Source organism: Saccopteryx leptura, chromosome 11 (assembly GCF_036850995.1).
Source record: "Saccopteryx leptura isolate mSacLep1 chromosome 11, mSacLep1_pri_phased_curated, whole genome shotgun sequence".
NCBI classification, from domain to species: Eukaryota; Metazoa; Chordata; class Mammalia; order Chiroptera; family Emballonuridae; genus Saccopteryx; species Saccopteryx leptura.
In genome coordinates, this window is record NC_089513.1 from 37481732 (window position 1) to 37490975 (window position 9244).

At 35.0% G+C, this 9244-nt stretch overlaps 1 non-coding gene across 1 annotated transcript; it reads left to right on the forward strand.

Moving 5' to 3' along the window:
• Positions 1-5947: 5947 nt before the first annotated feature.
• On the forward strand, positions 5948-6023 carry TRNAG-GCC (transfer RNA glycine (anticodon GCC)). Its single transcript has one exon. It is a non-coding gene; the product is annotated as a tRNA-Gly (tRNA).
• Positions 6024-9244: the final 3221 nt, after the last annotated feature.

Here is a 9244-nt window from a genome sequence, read left to right on the forward strand (position 1 = left end):
ATCCACTGATTCTAAAACAATGATTTCTTAAAACTGATTTGATGACATAATTTTTATTCAAAATATTTTTTAAACTCTACTAAATATCCATATAGGAAACTGAGTTATATAATTTTTTTAAAAAAATAATTATTTATGTGAATTGTGAGTGGATCAGGAAGCTGAAGTCCATGAGTGTTTTCTGTTTCTCGTGTAGGTAAGCTTACACATTGTCAACCATGAAGTTCATATAATATTGATGTTCCATGATAACTTGATTACATTTGAAGATGATTTTTCCTCATTATTTTTCATTTATATGCACAGGTTTTATATATAAACTACATATATAATAAATATATAAAGTCAAGAATTTCTTGCAGAATTATTTGAATATCTTTAAGATAAATGACAATATTTAAAAATTTTTAGAAATATATTATTTTCATCTTAATATATCTTCAGATTACATTACTAATGTGTTCTTGCATTAATATTTCCTCATGTTTCTAATATATTTTGTTTCTTATTGATCATTTAAATTTAAGCACCATGTTGTTTATCAGGGAGCCTGCATTTTTTAGTTCACCTTTGACTCGCCTACAATTATATAGACCAGTTGATACATCACTACAGTATAAATATAGATATTTTGATGACTTAATGCAACCTTTTCAAGGTAAAAATATATGGTGCTTTAGCCTAAATCATCTTAGTGGCTATATTTCCTCCTAAAATTATTAAACTTTACAAATTTTATCATGAGCAGTATATTCTATAAAGTTATAGAATAAAATACATGCTTTTTTTGGGATCACTTATTTCAAAGAACATTCACTAAACCATTGGTATGTATTTAATTATAAAAAAATAGTTTATTTTCTATGCTAATTGGTCAGTATATATAGATTCACTACTCGGCCCACACACAAAAAATGAACAGATAGAGCAAGCCTATACTAAGTTAAATTTGACATCATTTCTAACTGATATCGAGTTTAATATGAACTTCTATGTCTCCAATTTAAACTCTAGGGAAAACACCACAAGTACATTCAAGCTTTTTCTACTCAGTCAATCTGTCATAATATTAAGCATGGCTGTCTGTTCTGCTATTTTCCAGTGCCAGTGTGATATTCAAACACCATCTGCCGACTTACACTTATAGCTATCCAGGCTCCATTGCTGGTTATTCATCTCTCATTTTGGTCATCATAAGTCAGCATGTTTGTGAAAATCCAGTACTGCTTGCTGAACTAATACATGCACAACTGCTATTGAATTCAGGCTTTGGGACTTCTATTGCTGCTCTGATCGTTTCCTATGAATTCATCTTCTACAAAATTCATGGACTAACATATTGCACTGAAAGTATGCAGTCAAGTAAGGCATTAGTTTTTCAAAAGGAAAGAATATGAGAAATCATCAAATCCAAGATTTTTTTTACCACTATTATTAAAAGTGCAATTTTACTTACATGCACTGGTATATTTTATTTAAAGGTTCTTAAATACAATCTTTTATTTGACTGATCCATATTATTTAGGAATTTACCACATAAAAATACATATAAAAAACCCTGGCTGGTTGGTTCAGTGGTAGAGCGTCGGCCCTGGCTGGCATGTGGAAGTCCTGGGTTCGATTCCTGTCCAGGACACACAGGAGAATCACCCATCTGCTTCTCTATCCTTCCCCCTCTCCTTTTTCTCTGTTTCAATGGAGCCTAGGCTCCATTGGATCAAAGTTGTCCTGGGCGCTAAGAATGGCTCCATGCCCTCTGCTTCAGGAGCTAGCATGGCTCTGATTGTAGAAGAGCAATGTCTCAGAGGGGCTGAGCGTTGCCCCCTGGTGGGCATGCCGGGTGAATCCCGGTCGGGCTCATGCGGGAGTCTGTCTGTCTGCCTCCCCCCTGCTTTTCATTTCAGAAAAATACAAAAATATAAATAAACCTATTCCAAAGTTCAGTGTGTAACAACTAAACCCCTACCCAAGATCCTGGCACTCTGCATGGAGAAGAACAGCTGTAGTTGTTATTGATATTTATCACTTCATATAATTACTGTGCACAACACCTCATGATCTTTTTTCTTTCCTAAATTTAGACAGACACATCTAATACAAACTTATATGTCTATCACTCCTGGTTCTTCTTGTAAGCCTCCATATAGCAAGCCCTGCATCAGCAAAATATTTTATCCTAAAACCTACAGTGCCACTTATTTTTACTTTTAAACCCAAATGCTGAGGTTGATTTACATATGCTCCTTAGATTATGTCATTTATGTTGTGCTCATTTGATCAGTTTTCTCCTTCATCTTTTATGCTCTCTATCAGCAAGTATGAAGAGAAAGTCTCAGAACTTTGCGTCGTTTTGTAAAAAATGGAAAGCCTGAGAGTTTTAGATGTTTTACTTTAGACTACCCGCCCTTTGCCTCAGGACGCCAAAGGCAAATGGGATTATTCCTTGGCAGGCCATGCTGCCTTCCTTGCGACCTTTACCTTACCACCACTGCTGTCTTGTGACCATCAATACTAATCTCATTTGTCCTTCATTCTCTTATTGTCAAGCATTATGAAAAGGCAGGACTCAGTTCATCCCTATTTCATCAGATTTTTTGATGTATTTTTAAAACTATAGTCGCTATACAATACTATATTAATTACATTAATTTCAGTTGTACAGTATAGTAATTTTACATTTTAATACCTTACAGTGTGAACACCTCACTGATTCCAGTAATCATCTGTCATCGCACAAACTTACCACAGTATTAGCTGTATTCCCCTTTAACTTACTCATTCATCATCTTATCTCCTTGTCTGCTAATAACCATCCCTTTGGTCACTGTTTCTACAATTCTGTTTTTGTTTTCTTCTGTTTGTTAATTTGTGGGGTTTTTTTTTTAGATTTCAGAAATAAATGCGACCATATAGTATTTGTCTTTCTATCTCTGATTTATTTCACCTAGCATAATACAGATAGATCTATCCATCTTGTTGCAAATTTTTATTAATTAGAGAGAGGAGAGAAAGAAAGAAAGAAAGAGGGAGGAGCAGGAAGCATAACTACCATATGTGCATTTACCAGACAAGCCTGAGGTTTTGAACCAGTGACCATCGCGTTCTAGATTGACACTTTATTCACTGCATCACCAGAGGTCAAGCCATGAGTCTCAATTTTATATTCCACTTATCTGAGATATATATTATTCCTCCTTACTCACTTCCCCCCTGCCTTCTTTTCTCTGGTAACCATTTAACTTTTATCTATGTCTATGAGTCTCAGTTTTATATCCCACCTATGTGTGAAATTATATAGTTCTTAGCTTTTCCTGATTTACTTATTTCACTTAGTATTATGTTCTCAAGGTCTATCCATGTTGTAAATGGCAATATGTCATTTCTTATGGCTGAGTAGTATTTCATTGTACATATGTACCAAGTCTTCTTTATCCAATCCTCTATTGAAGGTCACTCTGGTTGTTTCCATATCTTGGCCTCCATGAATAATGCTGCAGTAAATATAGGAGTGCATGTGTCTTTGCATACCAATGTTTTCAAGGTTTTTTGGTAGGTACCCTGTAAAGGGATTGCTAGGTCAAATGGTAATTCTATTATTAATATTTTTGAGGAACCACCATACTGTCTTCCTTAATGGCTATACCAGTTTACTTTCCCACCAGCAGTGAATGAGGATTACTTTTTACTCCACAGCCTCTTCAACTCTTGTTATTATCTGTCTTATTGATAACAGCAAATCTAACATGTATGTGGTGGTATCTCATTGTAGTTTTGATTTGCATTTCTCTAATAGCTAGCAAAGATGAGCATCTTTTCATATATCTGTTGGCCATTTGTATGTCTTCTTGGGAGAAGTGTTTGTTCAGGTCCTCTCAAAATCCCATCTTCTTTATCCATTCAGCTATCAATAGACACCTAGGTTGCTTCCATATATTGGCTAGTGTGAACAATGTTGCAATAAACACAGAGATACATATATATTTTCAAATTAATGTTATTGTTTTTTTCGGACAAATACCCTGAAGTGGAAATACTGGGTTATATGATAGATCTATTTTTACAATAGCTTTTTAGGGAATTACCATTCTCTTTTCCACAATGGCTGCACAAATTTTCCATCCTACCAACAGAGCACAAGGGTTCCAGTTTTTCCACATCCTTGCCAACATGTTATTTGTTGACCGTACATCTGCTGTCCTATAGCTGACTAACTTCCAAAGGCAATAAATGATTGAGCTATGGCACTTTCTCTTCAAATTTATTTTTAAACACTTAAACAGAACATTTCTTGCTTATAGAGAAGGCAGTAGGAAAAGGAACATAGCAGAATATGTCTCTATCAGGAAGCCAGCTCAGTTCTCTTTTTCCTGCTTTAGCTATGAATAAAAACTGAAACAAAGCAATTTCTGCCTCTGAATATGGGCAGAGGTTTCAGGTTATATAAGTTTTGGAGTTGTAACCAAGGCTACAAGGAAAGGCACAAATGTGCCAGAAATGTGCATAATTAACCAAGGATAAGACAATTGTTTATTATTGTATTTGATTACTTTTATAAAGAAGAGAAGCAAGGAGCTCTTTTCAGTTGCTATGTAAGAGTCAGGTGAATATTGTTTGACTCTGGGAGAAATGATATATGATACAAGATCTCTAATATTGCTCTACTCAGGGCACAAGTAGAGAGTATTGTATACCAAAAAGGAGAACTAAGGTAAGTGAGAAATTTTGATTCTAACTAATGGACTGTATTTAAGGCTTATATTCAAAATACAAATTTTAAGAAATCAAGTTTATAGTCTATATTATTAATTATTTTAAATAATTGTCAAAATCCATAATCTATGCCATATTCTTTTGCCATATAAGGAAAATTCATTGGTCATTTTGTGCAGATATGTTCAATTATAACATGATATATGACAATATGATTATGAAATAACTACAAAATATTTAATAACAACTATCAAATATTGAGATGAGTTGTCACTGTCAGTCACTTTCTTAATACTATTCTAAATGAATTAGATAGAGATTATCCTTAATTATATTATCTCTAACATTCCAAAGGAGATGAAAACACAAAAAACTCAATGGATTTTGTTAAAAACATCAATTAGTAAAATATAAAAGACAGTAAGTTAATATAACCTTATCATCACAGTGAAGTTTCCTTAAAGGTTCAGACATGTTGCTTCTCCTTCCTCCTTCACCTGACCCCACAGTCTTGGCCAGCACTATCTTTATGAATTAGCTTTCAATGAGACTATTTCAACTGAGAGTCTGAAAGTTGCTCAAAATAAAATTACCATTTTTTTCTAATGTTAAATGTTTTACAATTCTGAAATGTCCACGATACATTGGAACTTTATTATTGTTCTTGAGTGAAAATATACAATTTAAAATTTTTTTTTACCTCAACTTCATGTACTAAGTACACTGTACTCAACAACTTAGAATATCTCAAAATAAATAGTATAAACTGAAAGCAGTTTTAAAACTATAAATTATAAGTTTCCTTTTATCTTTGAAAATAGATTTTATTATTTATTATTTGAACTCAAAGTAAGTAGGATTATTGCACATTTTTTTCATATAGATTTTAGCACTCTTTACACATGTAAACTTCCCATTTTCTTTACTTAGAATTTGAATGCATGAACATACACTGTTCTTTAGGATACCATCACTTGGAGAAATACATCAGTTAACAAGGCTTTTTATAATCTATATCATTAATTATAACACACAGAAGTCCCTCAAATTATGATGTGTAATTTATAAGTAATGTATACTGACACATATAATAAGTCACATAAGATCTTAAATTGCACCTGAATTCTTTATTTTTCTAAGGGTAAATATTGTTTTATTTTTTCCACTGGAATGCATAAACAATGATTTATCTTTTTTTAAAGATAATTAAAATTGAGTTACAAAACTTAAATAATCAGCCCTGGCCGGTTGGCTCAGCGGTAGAGCATCGGCCTGCCGTGCGGGGGACCCGGGTTCGATTCCCGGCCAGGGCACATAGGAGAGGCGCCTATTTGCTTCTCCACCCCACCCCTCCTTCCTCTCTGTCTCTCTCTTCCCCTCCCGCAGCCAAGGCTCCATTGGAGCAAAGATGGCCCGGGAGCTGGGATGGCTCCTTGGCTTCTGCCCCAGGCGCTAGAGTGGCTCTGGTCGCAGCAGAGCGACGCCCCTGAGGGGCAGAGCATTACCTCCTGGTGGGCAGAGCGTCGCCCCTGGTGGGTGTGCCCGGTGGATTCTGGTCGGACGCATACGGGAGTCTGTCTGACTCTCTCTCCCTGTTCCCAGCTTCAGAAAAATACAAAAATAAATAAATAAAAAATTAAATAATCAAGTTTATATATTTAAACTACAAATAACAATTTCCCACACCCCCCAAAAATCCCAAATATTTAATTTAGTTTGGCTGATTGATTTTTGTCTTTGAATTATGTCTCAAACATAAGCATAAAAATATAATCATTACATTTTATAATAAAAGCATAAGAATTCAAGCAGATGGTAAATTTTAAAGTATAATAAATGGACACATGAAAATAAACAAAATTATATTTTCAGCTGTAATATTTGGACCAACAACTTTGGATAAAATTCTTTCATGTGTATCGCCTTTATGTCCATTTTCAACAAGATGATGACTCACCCAATCATGAGTGCAGCTTAAAAGAAAGTTTGTGCTGGTTTTATACATCAAGTACACAGTAAATGATCTGTAAGTATGCTAATGTAAGACAGCTACTAAAGCACAGTATGCAACTCAAGAAAGTTTTATTTCCTATGTAAATGATTACTTGCCACTTTCTTTAAAAAACAATAAGACCTGCCTGTGGTGGCACAGTAGATAAAGGATAGACCTGAAATGTTGAGGTCTCCGGTTTGAAACTCTGGGCTTGCCTACTCAAAGCACATATGAGAAGTTGATGCTTTCTGCCCACTCCCCATCTCTTCTCTTTAAAATGAATAAATTAAAAAAAAATTAAGTACCATTATATATATAACTTAATAATATAAATTTTTACAAAGCTTTTCATATAGTAACTTTTATATGGTAATATTCAAATAGTTTGTTATAAGACCAAACTATTCTTTTTTTTTTTTTTTTTTTTTTTTTTTTTTTTTTTTTTCATTTTTTTTTTTTTTTTTTTTTTTTTTTCTGAAGCTGGAAACAGGGAGAGACAGTCAGACAGACTCCCGCATGCGCCCGACCGGGATCCACCCGGCACGCCCACCATGGGGCGGCGCTCTGCCCACCAGGGGGCGATGCTCTGCCCATCCTGGGCGTCGCCATATTGCGACCAGAGCCACTCTAGCGCCTGGGGCAGAGGCCGAGGAGCCATCCCCAGCGCCCGGGCCATCTTTGCTCCAATGGAGCCTTGGCTGCGGGAGGGGAAGAGAGAGACAGAGAGGAAAGTGCGGCGGAGGGGTGGAGAAGCAAATGGGCGCTTCTCCTGTGTGCCCTGGCCGGGAATCGAACCCGGGTCCTCCGCACGCTAGGCCGACGCTCTACCGCTGAGCCAACCGGCCAGGGCAAGACCAAACTATTCTTAACAGAAATAGGAAACTAAAATACAATAGCTTTAGAAACATAATTCAAAATCTACTGCATGTAAAAAAAATGCAGCTCAACAGATATATAAAATTCCCTTTTTCTCCATGTAATATTGATTTAAAAAATCATTAGCAATAACTCACAAGCCCTAAAACAAAGCAAAACCTTAAAGTTTAATTTTCTTTGCATTTATTCTTGTGGAATGGAAAAAAAAGTTGCACAGCAGAAAGATAATGCACCCCATAAAATGAAATAATGTATTGAAAATACTGCATTACATTTCTAATGATATGTCTTTGTTACGCCAGGAAGAATCCTACCCTTAAAGAATACATTTGTTGAAGTGGCTAGGTCATTCCAATAGACTTAAAATTATAGATTTGTAGACTCTAGTGATAAAATGTCTCCTTCATTTAGGTTAACAGACAATGAAACAAAACTGAACAGCAATAAAAGAAAAAAAACTTTAAATGGTATTAACAATTTCTCTGTTTCCATGTGTATATCTTTTTTAATTGATTTTAATTTGTTGTGTTTACATAGTTACAAGTGTACTCGGAATATATCTCCCTCCGTTCCCCTGCCGTGTTCTCCTTGATACCCCCTTTGCCCCCTCCCACCACGGCTTTTCTCCCTTCCCTCCGTGATTTACTATCCTGCCCTCTATCTCTCTGTGTTATGTGTATATACTTTCACTAATGTCTTTCCTTTCTTTGATCCCCTCCTCTCATTCCCTTTCCCTCTGACCACTGTTCCTCTAGATTCTTTGACCCCTTCTCTCCCATTGCTCAGTTCTCATTGTTCATTGTATTCCTCATATGAGTGAAGTCATATATTTTTCTTTCTCTGCCTGGCTTATTTTGCTTAGCATAATAAACTCCAGGTCCATCCATGTTGTCACAAAGGGCAAGATTTCCTTCTTTTTCATGGCCTTGTAGTTGGTGGTCTAGTTCCATTTTTTTGCAAGTAGCTGTCCAGTTTTTCAAACACCATTTGTTGAAGAGGTTGTCTTTACTCCATTGTATGCTCTTACTTCCTTTGTCAAATATCAGTTGTCCATAAAGGTGTGGGTTTATTTCTGGGTTCTCTGTTCTGTTCCATTGATCTGTATGCCTGTTCTTATGCCAGTACCAAGCTGTTTTGAGTACAATGACCTTGTAGTATAACTTGATATCAGGAAATGTGATACCACCAAATTTATTTTTATTTTTCAAGATTACTGAGGGTATTCATGTTCTTTTTTGGTTCCATATAAATTTTTGGACTATTTGATCTATATCTTTGATGTACAACCTTGGTAATTTAAAAGGAATTGCATTGAATTTATATGTTGCTTTGGGTAGTGTAGACATTTTAATGGTATTTATTCTTCCTATCCATGAACATGGTATGTGCTTCCACTTGTTTGTATCTTCCTTGATTTCTTTTATCAATGTTTTATAGTTTTCTGAGTACAAGTCTTTAACTTTCTTGGTTAAATTTACTCCAAGGTACTTTATTTATTTCTTTATTTTTGGTGATAATAGTAAAGGGGATTGTTTTCTTAATTTCTTTTTCTGACAGTTTATTGTTGGTATATATAAATGCCACTGATTTCTGAATATTGATTTTATATCCTGCCACCTTGCTGAATTTATTTATCTGTTCCAGTAGTTTTTTAACTGAGACTTT